This window comes from Nuphar pumila, chromosome 9, assembly GCF_984573655.1.
Source record: "Nuphar pumila chromosome 9, dmNupPumi1.hap1.1, whole genome shotgun sequence".
Lineage (NCBI taxonomy): Eukaryota > Viridiplantae > Streptophyta > Magnoliopsida > Nymphaeales > Nymphaeaceae > Nuphar > Nuphar pumila.
The window spans coordinates 18,989,976-19,004,100 of record NC_143257.1 but is presented as its reverse complement, the minus strand read 5'-3'; positions in this window follow the sequence as shown (position 1 = coordinate 19,004,100).

The window sequence follows — 14,125 nt, the reverse complement described above, 5'->3', positions numbered from 1 at the left end:
TCCCTACATAATGACTATAAGACAAGAAAGAGAAAGTAGAAAACAATGGCATTATCTTCCTTATTCGGTTCCTTTGATGAATGTAGTTCCCTTGCCGGATGTATGACCAGTGAACCCCAATCCTGAACCAGTGATATGTCGGTCGGGGATGATCGGCTCCAATCTGCCATCTTCATTCTTTCCCAGACCTCTAAAAGGTTGATAACCATGTTTCATTAGGAGATCAAATCCTTTCTTCATCTTTGAGAACTAAGGGAACAAAGAATGATCTTTGAAAGAAGCACAATTGAGGCGCCCTCCCAGTTTAAAGAAACAAGGTTCTTGCCATTGGACCACTGTCGCGACATTCTCTGTTGGTTGAACTTCTTTCAGCTTCAACATGTTCAGACTTTCACTGAGATCAATTTCATTGCTTTCCCTAATGCTAGGGATATCTACCGTGAAAGTAGGATGGGGAACCATCGGCTGTGGGAGTCTTTCCTCCGGATCTTCTCCCAAAATTGTAGTGATTATTCCTCCCTTTGACAACTTGATGCATTGATGGAGGGTAGATGGAACAACGTTGGCGTTGTGAATCCATGTACGTCCCAACAGAAGATTATATGTGGGCGGCACATTAACAACATGGAACAACACTGTATGCACCGAGTAATTGATAAAGATTTCAAGGAAAATCTTTTCCTTGGCAGTCTGCCCGTAGTTGTCGAAACCATAGATCGTGATCGGATTTGGCACATACTCTTCTTCTTTTAGACCCAAGGCCTTAGCTATCATCTTCGGACAAATATTGAGGCTACTGCCTCCATCAATAAGAACATGTGAGACAATCATGCCCCTAGTTCGCACCATAATGTACAAGGCACTATTGTGAAATATATGAGGCTTTGGCAGATCCTCATCTGAAAATGTGATTGGTGCATTGGTCATGACTTGATTGACAATTTGAGCCATGTCTTGAGGAGTTGTGCTCGGTTTGACCTTGATTTTTCTCAGCAAATCATTGAAAACTTGTTGGTACTCAGAAGAGGCATGTGCTAATTCAAAGATGGAAATGTTTGAGAGAGCAGTGATTGGCCCTTGAGCCAAGCTGGTATTTTCAATGGATGCCTCATCTTTCTTTGGAGTAAATTTGATGAAGTGCTTGAGGAATCCGGGAATCCATCTGGCAACCTCTGCTGATGCTTTTGCCAATTCATTAACTGTGTTTTTCCTGTTGAGAATTGAAATAATATCCATCTTTGTGGCGGAGGACTGAGCCTGATGCAACACTAGAACTTGGTGCTGATCTTGGATGTCCTGGTTAGAGCATGGTCGAATACGGCCCTGGGAAAAGATAATTGTTCTGAAATGACTGTGGCTGAATGATTTGGGAAAGGCTTGAATAAGATATCTGGTTGCGTTTCCTCTTCATCCTCTATGACAATCTTGAATAATATTTTTGAGGACAAAACAATCTTCTGTATCATGTCCCACCGTTCGATGAAATTTGCAGAAACTTTCTTTCATCTTTCCCATAATGACAGGAGGATCAACAACCTTTGGGAGTTTGATCATTCCCTTGTGATGATTGCAAAATTTTTCCTCTTGTTCCTTCTCTTTCCCTTTCCAGCCTCTATTCTCTTTTTGAAGGGGAATAAAAGATAGAAAATAAGAGAGAAGAGAAAGAAAAGAAGAAGAGAGAAACTATTTTGCAAAGGTCTCACTTGACCTTAATTTTGAAAATATTTTAAAATTACTCGCCTCCATTTTTGAAAAGTTTATGGGAAATATAGAGATACGGGATTCGCTCATCGGTACGAGGTTCGACCATTTCTGGCGCCTTTACCAGGGGTAATCGAACCAAGGATTAAACTTATGCCTTTTGCTTTGCCTAAATAATATCTAAGAATTTATTCTAAGTCTAAAATGCATAAAGAATCATGTTTGTGAAATGCAAATGCAAAGATATATGTTTTTGAGAAGAATAATTTAGAAATTTTGAGATTTTCCAAGTGATTTTGAAATAAATTTGAAAATATTGTGAAGAAATGGTTTTTGAAAGTTGAACTTTGATTTAGAAATCTTGAAATCTGAGTGCAAACTTGGAAGTTTAAAGTGAATTTGATATTTTGAAAAAGATAACTCAAAATTTTGAAGTTGAAATCATTTCTGAGATCAGAGATTTGAAATAAATTTAAATTTGATTTGAAGAAGGAAGATTTAATAGACAATGAAAGATTCAAATACAATTTGGAAAATAAGAATGGAACTCTAAATTGAGATTGAATCTGAAATTTGAAATTGAATTTGAATTTCACAGAAGGAATTGAAACCTCTAAAGAAAATAGATTTTGGACATAGAATTGGATTTTAAGAATAGAATTTGAAAATCAAGGTGTAATTTGAAAATGGAGATGGATTTGGAAATCCTAAATTGATTTGAAAGTGGAAGTGGATTTGGGAAATCCAAATGGAATTGAATCTAGAATTATCTAGAATTGGGAATGAATTTTGAAAATGGAATTGGATTTGAGAAATCCAAATGAAATTTGAAAATAGAATTGGATTTTGGAAATCCAGATGGAACTTGGAATTGGATCTGAGAAATCCATATTAAATTTTAGAATGAAATTGGTTTTTCAAAAATCAAATGAAAATGGAATTGAATTTGAGAAATCCAGATGAATTTTAGAAATGGAACTGGCTTTGAGAAATCTAGATGGATTTAGAAATGGAATAGGATTTTGAGAAATCCAGATGAATTTAAAAATGGAATCAGATTTGAGAAATCCAGATAGAATTTTAAAATTGATTTGAATTTCAGGACAAGAAATGAATTTTGAAAATAAAGATGGAAATAAAGAATCTGAATAAAGAAAATGAGAATTTAAGATGAAATTTGAAAGATATGAATTTGAATTGAGAAATAGAGATTGAAAAAAGATTTGAAAAAGATATTTTGAAAATTTATCTCAAAATCACTTTTTTGAAAATAATTTAAAAATGTGAAGCATTTCTATCCTAAGTGATGAATGATTTAGGAAGAGATTTGAAAATCAGTTTTGAAAAGCATATTTCATTCTTTTGAAGAATTAAAATAAGATTGAAGATATAATACATTCATGACTATGGTCACAAATGTATTATAAAATAATCTATATTTAAATTCAAATAAAGAATAAAATACATTTTGATGCCTTTATAGGGTTTGAAATGAAATTAACTTTCAATATATCTTGACTATGACCATTGATATATATTTTAAGTTAATTTCAAGTTAAACTCTGATAAAGAGAGAAAATATTTAGAAAAATATGATGATTTTTGAAAAAGACCCAGTATAGATCCAATGTTGTTCCATAAAAGATAAAAATCCTAAGCATTGTCCACATTTTGACTATGGCCATCAATGTGAATCATTTGCTTAGGATTAATTACCTTTTTTTAGAATGGTGCACGTGTCATTCGTGTTTCACCATTGTGGATTTTCAGAAATGAAAGAAAAATAATATGAAACAGGCAGTTTGTGATATCTACATGCTCATACATTCTATTCTAATGATGGAAAGGAAATATTCTTATTGGCATCTAGCTATTACAAGTTTTGACTTGGATTGAAATTCAAATTACTAAACTAAGAAGGAAAAAACAATTTCTACCGAATTCCTGCAAAATTTCAAGTTAGCACAAAATATGTATAGAGAGCAATTCACATAATATCACACTGGACCTAAGATGTAACTAATGAAATACTCAGGCATATACTAATGAAAATGCAATGCAAATGACAAAACCTATATTGGAATGATGTATCAAGCTAATGAGGAATGAATATCAGAATATACTTGAAATATCCTAAACTAATGAAAAATAAATGCTAAAATATAAGAATGCTATCTTAAGCTAATTAGGATGCCTATGTGATGATATTATGCAAATGGATAAGATACATGTCAAGTATTGAATTAAAAATATACCTATTATAACAAATCAAATACCAATTTTGATTTAGCAAATCCAATGCTTTATGTTATATCTGAAGACTTGACTAATGAACTGATGCATCAAAATCTTACAACAAATTTTGCTATTCCTACAACAATATGTGAATCAAATTTGCACCAAATGCTCATCGCAATAGTCATTGGACAAGCTAAGATGCAAGGGGCGGGTGAAGAAGCTATGAAAAAGACATTGGCTGAAGGTAAAGTGGTGTAGCAGGTGGCAACAAAAGGGGAAGGTGATGTGAATGAAGTGGGGCTACTGTAAATGGGTAAGGTGGGAGGTGTTAAGGGGGTATGCAGAAAATATAAACAATGCTATTGTAAAAGCTATGTGAGTGGGATGGTACTATAAGCACAACAATGCTTGTGGGAAACACACAATAGAGGTGCAACAACGTGGTGAAATAATATGGAGTGCATGAAGTGGGTATGGTAGTGGTTACTATTAGTAAAGTATACAGGAAATTAAGTGGAGATGGGGTGCTTGTGAAGGGATGAAGTGGCTGTGTGTATAGTGAAAATCCAGAAAATCACAACATTGAGGAAGGCGGTGACATTGTAGATATGTTGAAAATATAGATAAGGGTGTTATGATGATTGTGAAAGTACGGCTGGAGGTATGATGCAAGAAATGGATATTGTAGCTGTGCATACGTGGAGTGTGTGGTGCTGTGGAAAGTAGGGCTGGGGTTGTGAATAACGAATATGGCTACAGGTACAACAATGGCATACAAGAGATGAGTGCAAGCAGGTAACTACAGTAGGGTGCATACAGAAGGTGGAATGTAGTGAACGCAGTGAGATGAATGCATATGCTGAAATGATGCCAGTGTAATAAGTGAAACAGGGATAATGACGTGAATATTGTGTTTTGCAGGAAAAACCTAAACAGCAAGTATGCTGTGTAGTGGTGGTGGTTGTGGAAGGGTGCTGAATACAAACACCGGGTGATGCATTCAGAGTGTGTGATAGTGATAAGGAAGCAGGGGTATGGGAAATGATTTTGGAAAAAGAAAACAACCTTAATAGTTGTGAATCCAAACTCCAGTTCTATGCAATATGCCATATCCCTATCCAATTCCCCAGGATATAATATTTCAGATTGATGCTCTTAAATAAACTTACAAACCGAAGAGACACAGATCTGATTTACAATAGCTAGTCATGTGACTTAATAGTATTGAGCCTGCCAATGTATAGCAAGCCTAAAAAAAGAATGACAAGAAGGTTCTTGTGGACCATCAGATTTGAAAACATATTGAACCACTACTCCCTTCTTACTGACAGCACGCTTACCCACCTTTCACATTATCGTTGACCCCTTTAAATGGCATAGAGGCTTCCTCCGGAGTCATGAGCCACAATAGTGTCTCCTTCATGGTGGCGACTAACCACATATTGATGCAAATATTGACAAATATGAAATTACACAGAACCAGACATTACAGAAATGTAGGTATCACCTATAATGTTACAACTACTATCATGGCCCACCGCAAAAGGGGGGGAGGAAGTTAATATACAGATTATGGGAAATGCAGACATCGCTCCTTCAAATTTAATGCAATAAACAAGTTAGCAAAATCCATTTTAGATGTCAGATTCTCAAAGCTTAAGCAATAAAAAGATTTCTGCTATTCAAACAAACAACAAGGCAAACCCTACTCAAAGCTTAGCAGATTAGATCTGTTGAACCATGAATTTCAGGGAAAAGGGGGGATGATTTCATCTGCTTGAGAAAGATAGAACAACCGTACAATGTGCAAATATGTAATGGATGCAAAAAAAAAAAAATACATGAAGCCCAACAAAAAATGAGTTGGAAGACGAAAGAAGGGTTGAAATGATATTGAGTGGAGATCAAATAAAAAATAAATGAAATTGTCTAAAACAATTGAGGAATCAGGTATAAATTGTGCCAACGCTATGTGCTGATGAGGAACTAGAGGGCATAGACGAAAACTTATGCTTGATGCCTTATAGATTCAACCTTATGGATACAAGGGATATGAATAAAATGCAGACACTAATGGTGGATCTAGTGATGATGACATTGCTCAATATTGAACTAAAAAATGCATGACAAACTCAAGAAAACGTGAATCAGACTAGTCACAGAAGACTGATGATGTTATAACACCAGTAAGCGAATAGAATGTTGAATCATAATAAAGGCATTTGCTAACTATACAGGTAAATAATAAAAGGGGAAGAAAAATAACTAGGAATGAAAGGGAAAATGATAAACAAAAATACATTTGAACGATATGCTGGAATTCAAACAGAATGCTAATCGAAAAATAACAGCAATGTGTGACATTGAAATCAACTGTGCCCTCTGCTGTAGCCTCAAAATGCAGCAAGCATTTGAAATGGAGGCAACATTGCTATTGCAATATGCATTATCGAGGCTGCAATAAGCAGGTCGACGATGCAAGATTGCTCTTAGTAAACAATATAAAGAAGAAAAGGAAAAAAATGGCGAAAATATAGTAAAGATAAAAAGAAGGAAAGATCAAAGAAGAAAGGGGATCTTACAGTGATTCGATGAAGGATCTGGTTTGTAGAGATTCTTCAGTTGATGCCCATGAGAACCAGAGAGAGAGAGAGAGCAATGAAGAAGAGATCAGGAGGAAATGCAATGGTGGGGTGAAAACAGATCGAGAAGAGCCAGAAAGGTAAAGAGGTGAAGGCGATGAGCATTCGACCCCCTAGAGGTCGGTTTTTATAAGCCGAGACTGTTGGAAAATTTTTCCAACGGGTCCCTTTTTGTTTTCAATATTTTCAAAAGAGTGGTTCTTTACAAAGTGTTTTTCAAAAAGGGGTTTTAGTAGAAAAGTACTTTCGAAAAAAGGGGGGTTTCTAAACTATTTTCTTTTTGTATTTTCTTTTTCGATTCTACTTTTTTGTTCTTTTTCTTGGTATTTTCTATTTGTTTTTGTGTTTTTGAAATAAAAATTCTAAAAGTAAGGGATTTTTAAACTATTTTTATAAAAATTTGTAAATATTTACAAAAGAAGGATTTTCTGAGAATTCAGGGTTATTTTCTTGGAAATTTCTTCAAAAAATGGGTTTGGATCTGGGTTTTAAAGAAATATTCAAGTTTTGGACCTCGAATTGAGAAATACAGAGCAGTGGATCCAACTAGATACAGGATGGACTATCTGAGCCTTTTAAAGATTATTTTAGTATTTTTATAATTTCAATCTGAAAATTGGATAACAGGGCTCAAAATAGGGTTTTGACACTGGATCCGGATCCGAAATTGAGTTAGATATAGAAAATGGATTTGGATTCCAGTGAATCCAAGAAATAAATGGAATTTGATAGAAACTAACTCAATTATTCAGAAAATGGGGGCTAGAGGAACAAAGAGGAATTTTTACAAATTTTAAAAAATTTGGGATGTTCACAGATGCCCCTCTTTGCTACTACACTGGTTGAAAGCCGAGATTAGTGGCAAAGACAAGACTCCAAATTTTAAAAAATGCCCCAATCAGAGAATCTGAACTAGGTGTGGGAGAATTTATTTTGAAAACATGGTTCCTCAAGCTTAACACCTTATCCTGAATGGCTTTGGGAAGACGAAATCCTAAAAAATGATATAATTGGATAATAAAAAAATGAGAAAATCATGATAGGACTTTGGGTGAAGATCCCGAAATGGTAAAAATGTGAATTTTGATCATGTCTCATGAGTGAGACAAGATAAGCTTTTTGGATCAACTCATGTTTTAGTCCTTAACTTGGATGAGACGAAGATATATCACGATAAACTTCAGGTTCTACCCTTACCTGAACGAGAAAGGATTACACGAAGACCTTGATAGGACATTTTTAAGAAAAATGCCCCGTGAGATGAAGCTCAAGTATGATCCTTTCCTAGATGGATATGAAGGATATGGATTCCTTGATGGGGAAAACCATGATGGGACTGGGAGAACTACCTCATCGAAACAAGATTCATGTTTAACCCAAACCTGAACAGACGATACCTCGTGACAAAATGAGGTTCAGGCTTAACTCTTAACCTGAAAGGGATGACACCTCAAGGAGCGAGGTTCAGACTTAACCCTTAACCTGAAAGGGAAGATACCTCAAGGAGTGAGGTTCAGGCTTAAACCTTAACCTGAAAGGGAAGATACCTCAAGGAGTGAGGTTCAGGCTTAACCCTTAGCCTGAAAGGAATGACCATACAGAATCCTCGAATAAAGAAACCATGATGGGACCTTCTGAGTTTGGACGAACGAATTCGAGAGGGGTTTGCAAAAGGATGAAAATGGGGGTTCCCTAAAGCTTGGAAAGGGATAATCTTGGGTGCCTTATTGCTGTGACTAAATGAGCTCTTTAAAATAGAGGACCTTTTGCAGAAAGTTGAAGTTTCAACCCTTATCCTGAGCGAGAAAAATACCTTGAGAAGCGAGGCAACTCTTTTATGAAAATATAAACAATGCTAGGTTGCATCAAAATAGATATTGAATATTTATTTCATTTTTGAATAGCTAGAAAATTTTGCCAATAAGATGAAATTGTAGTTGATTCAAATGCTTAAAAGATGTGCACATATGCAAATGATATTCCCTCTCTTACTTAGAGTATTTCCTCCAATGAGGTTAACTCCTTGTATTCTAGAGTTAGATTCAAATTTTTATGTTGTTGAGTTTCTTCAAGGAAGCTATCCATTTCCTTGGTATGAAGAGAAAAGAAATATTCTCAATTTCATAAAAGCAAGTAGTGAAAAGATATTGATAAAAGAATTTCGCATAAGAAAAGATGATTTCTAGCAATTTTGGCAGTTTGATATCTGAGGGTTTTCCCATGATGATCTTTTTGCACTCTTTTTGAGACATTGAGCTTTCTTGGGTTTTTGGCGAGAAGTTTATTACATCATCTTTCATTTTGGAGATGTCCTGACTTTTCTTTTTTTCTGGAAAGGGTACGTCACAAACTCCTTCAACTTAGAGATGTTTCGATCCTTCTTTGTCTCAGAAATTATACTAATGATATTGGCGCATTGGTAAAAAATCTTTAGATGATAGCAGAAATCAAATATCTTTTAGGGTTTGTCGAGAGGTTCATCACATTTGCCTTCATCTTGACGGTGATTTGAACTTTCCCTAGAAGGATTTGTCATAAACTCCTTCATCTTGGAGATGATCTAAATCTTTTTTGGCCCCGGGGGTCTAAACTCATCCACCAACCTTCAACTCAATGATGATTGAGCGATCCCTTTTGCAGATATTTGATTGCAGCTTAAATGACTGAGGAGATATGGATTGAGTAGATTCTTTTATTGCTCAGGATATTTCCACTACCTGATTGCCAGAAAGTCATCTTTAAACATGCGCAATAACCATGATCAATATCATTGAAATTTCTTTGCTAATCATACCAAGGATATTTCTTTTATCCTTTTGGTTGATCAATAGAAAAAAAATTATGAATTTTGCTCTTTTACACAAAAAAGCTTCACCTTTTTGGAAAGAATACTAGAGGTAATCTGAGGTGATTCATTTGTGTAGTAAAATATTGGAATCAACAAATACTTTTAGCAAATTGGCAAAGTTTTCAAGAATCCTTTGTGAAATAATCACTCAATATAGATTTTAATGGAACCTTTAGTTGAAATTTGGAATAAATAATATAAAAATGAGGTTTTAGAAATCCTTACCAGTAAAAATTGGATTTTGTTTTGACGGACCAGCTCGAGAGCAGGATTTATTTTGATCGACCAGCTCGAATGTAGGATTTTGTTTTTAAAAGACCAGCTCGAAAGCAGGATTTTGTTTTGAAAGACCAGCTCGAAAGCAAGATTTTTATTTTACCAGCTTGAAAGAAGGATTTTTATTTGATCGACCAGTTCAAAAGTAGGATTTTGATGGAAAGACCAGCTCGAAAGCATGATTTGATGGATGAACCAGCTCGAAAGCAGGACTTTATTGTTTGATCATCTCAAAAGCAGGATTTGATTGTTTGACCAGCTCGAAAGCAGGATTTTTTGTTCAACCAGCTCGAAAGCATGTTTTGATTGTTCGACTAGCTCGAAAGTAGGGTTTGATTGTTCGACCAACTCGAAAGCATGATTTGATTGTTCGACCAGCTCAAAAGTAGGATTTGTTGTTCGACCAGCTAGAAAGCATGATTTGATTGTTCGACCAACTCGAAAGCAGGATTTTGTTGTTCGATCATCTCGAAAGCAGGATTTTGATTGTTCGACTAGCTCGAAAGCAGGATTTGTTTGTTCGACCAGCTCGAAAGCAGGATTTTGTTGTTCGACCAGCTCAAAAGTAGGATTTTTTGTTCGACCAGCTCGAAAGCAGGATTTTGTTGTTCGACCAGCTCGAAAGCAGGATTTGGTTGTTTGACCAGCTTGAAAGCAGGATTTTGTTGTTCGACCAGCTCGAAAGTAGGATTTTGTTGTTCAACCAACTCGAAAGCAGATTTTTTTTGTTCGACCAGCTCAAAAGCAGGATTTGATTGTTCGACCAACTCGAAAGTTGGATTTGATTAATCGACGAGCTCGAAAGCAGGAGTTGATTGACCGACCAGCTCGAAAGCAAGATTTGTTTGTTCGACTAGCTCGAAAGCAGGATTTTTTTGTTCGACCAGCTCAAAAGCAGGATTTGGTTGTTCGGCCAGCTTAAAAGTAGGATTTGTTGTTTGACTAGCTCAAAAGCAAGATTTGATTGTTCGACCAACTCGAAAGCAGGATTTGGTTGTTGAAATGATTAAAATGATTGACATTGATAGAGTTGTGACCCGAAGGCTTGAAAATGATATACTTTGATGAAATTGTAACCCAAAGGCTTGAAAATGATAGACATTGATGGAATTGTAACCTGAAGGCTTGAAAAATGATAAACATTGAGAGAATTGTAACCTGAAGGCTTGAAATTAAGAATTGGATGACCCAAAGGTCAAAATTGGAATTAAAACTTTGAATTTTGATGAATGGTTAGTGCAAAGACTGAACCTGGGGGCCGACTGATCAATCAACCAGACACTAGCACGAGCGCTAGGCATACCAGTACGAGCACTGGATTTTTGCAAATATACCAGTACGAGCACTTGATTTTTGAAAGATGTACCAGTATGAGCACTAGATTTCGAAAGCGTACCAGTACGAGCACTGAATTTTTGAAAATGTACCGGTACGAGCACTGGATTTTGAAAATGCACCAGTACGAGCGTTGGGTTTTGAAATACACTAGTACGAACACTGGATTTTTGAAAATGTTCCAGTACGAGCATTGGGTTTTAGAAATATACCAGTGCGAGCACTGGATTTTGAAAAGGCATCAGTACGAGCACTGGATTTTTCAACTGGAAGTTGAAAAGGAGAGCGACATTCTCAAGATGTTTGGAAGTCGAAGTGGGAATGATTGTCGGGGTTTCAGGATTATCCCTTATCCTGAAGGGGAAGAAGAAAATACCTCGGAGGCCAAGGTTCAGGTTTATCCCTTAACCTGAGAGGAAAAAAGAATACCTCGAAGGACGAGGTTCAAGTTTATCCCTTAACCTGAAAGGGAAAAAAATATCTCGAAGGCTGAGGTTCAGGTTTATCCCTTAACCTGAAAGGGGAAAAGAATACCCCGAAGGATGAGGTTCAGGTTTATCCCCTAACCTGAAAGGGAAAAAGGGATATTTTTAAGAGAATAAACCTGAGATTTGAATTTAGAAGGGAAATTCTTGATGAAAGATTCTTGATTTATGATTTAGATGAACCAACATGATTAGCTGTATATAGTCCAATTTTCAGGATTAACCCCTTATCCTGAACGGGGAGAAAATAAATTTGAGAAGATAGAATTTGATGGAAGATTGATAAAAATGAAGATAAATTAAGGAAATTGATGAAATTTTGTCTTGAAAAAGAATTCTCATAGGTAACATTATTACTCCTATGAGGGGTCTCAGGATTATCCTTTATCCTGAATGGGAAATAAGATACCTCGAAGGCCAAGGTTCAGGTTTATCCCTTAACCTGAAAGGGAAATTTTTTTTGAAAGAATTGATGAAAAGTTGATAAAAATTAATAAAGAAGGATAAAAATTGATAAAATTGATAAAGATTGACAAAAAGATTAATGAAAATTGATAAAAATTAAGGAAAAAAAGAGTGCCTGATCCTGCCTGCAAATAGGTTTTCTGAAAATGATTTTTTTATAAAATAATAATAAAAAATGCCCCAGTATAACAGAGAAGAAAGAGACATTGAATCATCAAAGAAATGAAGAAGATTGACATTTAATTGATAAACAAAATTGATAACAAAGACTGAAATATTTATACGTTTTTGACCAAAGGTCACAAAAGACTGGGACTAACTTTCCCCTATAAGAGGACTGAAAAAAAAGAAAGCAGAAAAACTTTGGCATAGTTCGAGAAAGCTAGGTCAGGACGGCTGGATGATCTTCTTCTTTGTCTTTTACCAAAAGCTTCTTATCAATGCAATCTTGAATGATGTTTTTGAAGACAAAGCAGTGCTCGGTGTCATGACCCATCGCTCAATGGAATTTATAAAACTAATCTTTAAACCTTCCCATAGTCACAAGAGGATCTGCTACCTTGGGGAGTTTAACCATCTCCTTGGTTATCATGTACTCAAGAACTTGCTCAAGTGGTTGCTCTAAGGAGGTAAATTCATGGTCGTATCCCCAACCATCGTGCTTTGGTCTCCCTTAGGGCTTTGATTCTAATTGGATGCTCGAGGGAGGGCCGTCATTCTGCCTGCTGATCCCGTTCTTTTGACTGGAGCAATCGCCTCTGCCTGATCTGCCGGTGTGGTTCTTTCTACCACCCCTTTTGTTTTTGCGGTTGTTGTTGTTGGGGGAACTGACAGAAAATGTGAAGTTGGTTTTCTTTTTCACCTCTTGACTACCTCTTGCCAAGGTGATACCGACATAGGTTCTATTTTCTAATCCGATTTCAAGCCATTCAACCCGCTCTATTAATTTGATGAAGGATTTAGATGGAGAAGTGGAGATCAGACACTTCAGAGATTGAGAGAAATTATTCAGGATTATTGATAATGCGTGCCCCTCTGATATTGGGTCCTTCATCCTGTTGTAGGTAGATCTCCACCTATGAATAAAATCTTTTTGCTTCTCATTGTCATTCTGCCTCAGATTGAAAAGATAGTTGAGGGTAGGCGGAGCCTCGGTATTAAAGAGAAATCTTTCGATTAACATGTTGACAACTTTGTCAAAGTCTCGCAATTCAATTGGGTTGATATGGTCTGCATACCATTTTGCTTCTATTCCTTCTAGACTGCGGGGAAAGCAGATGAACAAGACCCTATTGTCCTTTCTGAAATGGTTGCATTCTGCATAGAATGTGGCGAGATAAGCCTTGGGGTTGCCGGTCCCATCAAACTTAATGAACTTACGAGGAAGGTCTTCCAAGTTGTCATCGTCTTCTAAGCTGTCATAAAAGTCCTCATCGGTATAGGTTCTCTTGCCTTTGCTTTGAGCTTGTATATCTTTGACTGCGCAGGTTACTTTAGTTGTTCACGCATCGGATCTTCTGCTGGGATCTGAGACTTGGTTTTGCCTGTTGACTCATGCCCCTCACTGATTTTCTTGGGCCGATACAAGGGGTTTTGAAAATATGCAGGCTGCTCTTCCTCTGCTGACTCTGAAGCACTGTCATACTAAACTTGCTTCTTGATGATTTTGATGGACTTTCCCCTGACCTTGTTTCTGGAAGATTTTTCTTTCATGTTTTCCTCGGCTTGTTCAGACATCATTTTGGCCATTACCCTCTAAAACAACTTCTATGTAGCCGGATCAACATCACTTTCTGCTTCTTAGCCCCGGTTCTTGGACAGCCTGGGAGAATTCATTTCCTCTGCTTCACTGTCATTTTGCTATGGAACTGTTTCCTTTTTAGTCCTTGTCTGAACCATGATGGAATGCTAATGCTTTCTGCAGAATAAAAGGGGTGGTTTAAACTGAAGAATTTATGGGAGAAAGAGAGACGATGAAGGAGATATTAAAAGATTTGAGAAAAGATCTCTCGGCGAAAGGAGATTTTACACGAGAAGATAGAATTTGGCAAACATATGAAGAAAAATTCGAAAATATATGACAAGACTTGAATATTTAGAAAAATCGCAGGCAGGATCAAAAGAATTGAAAAAAT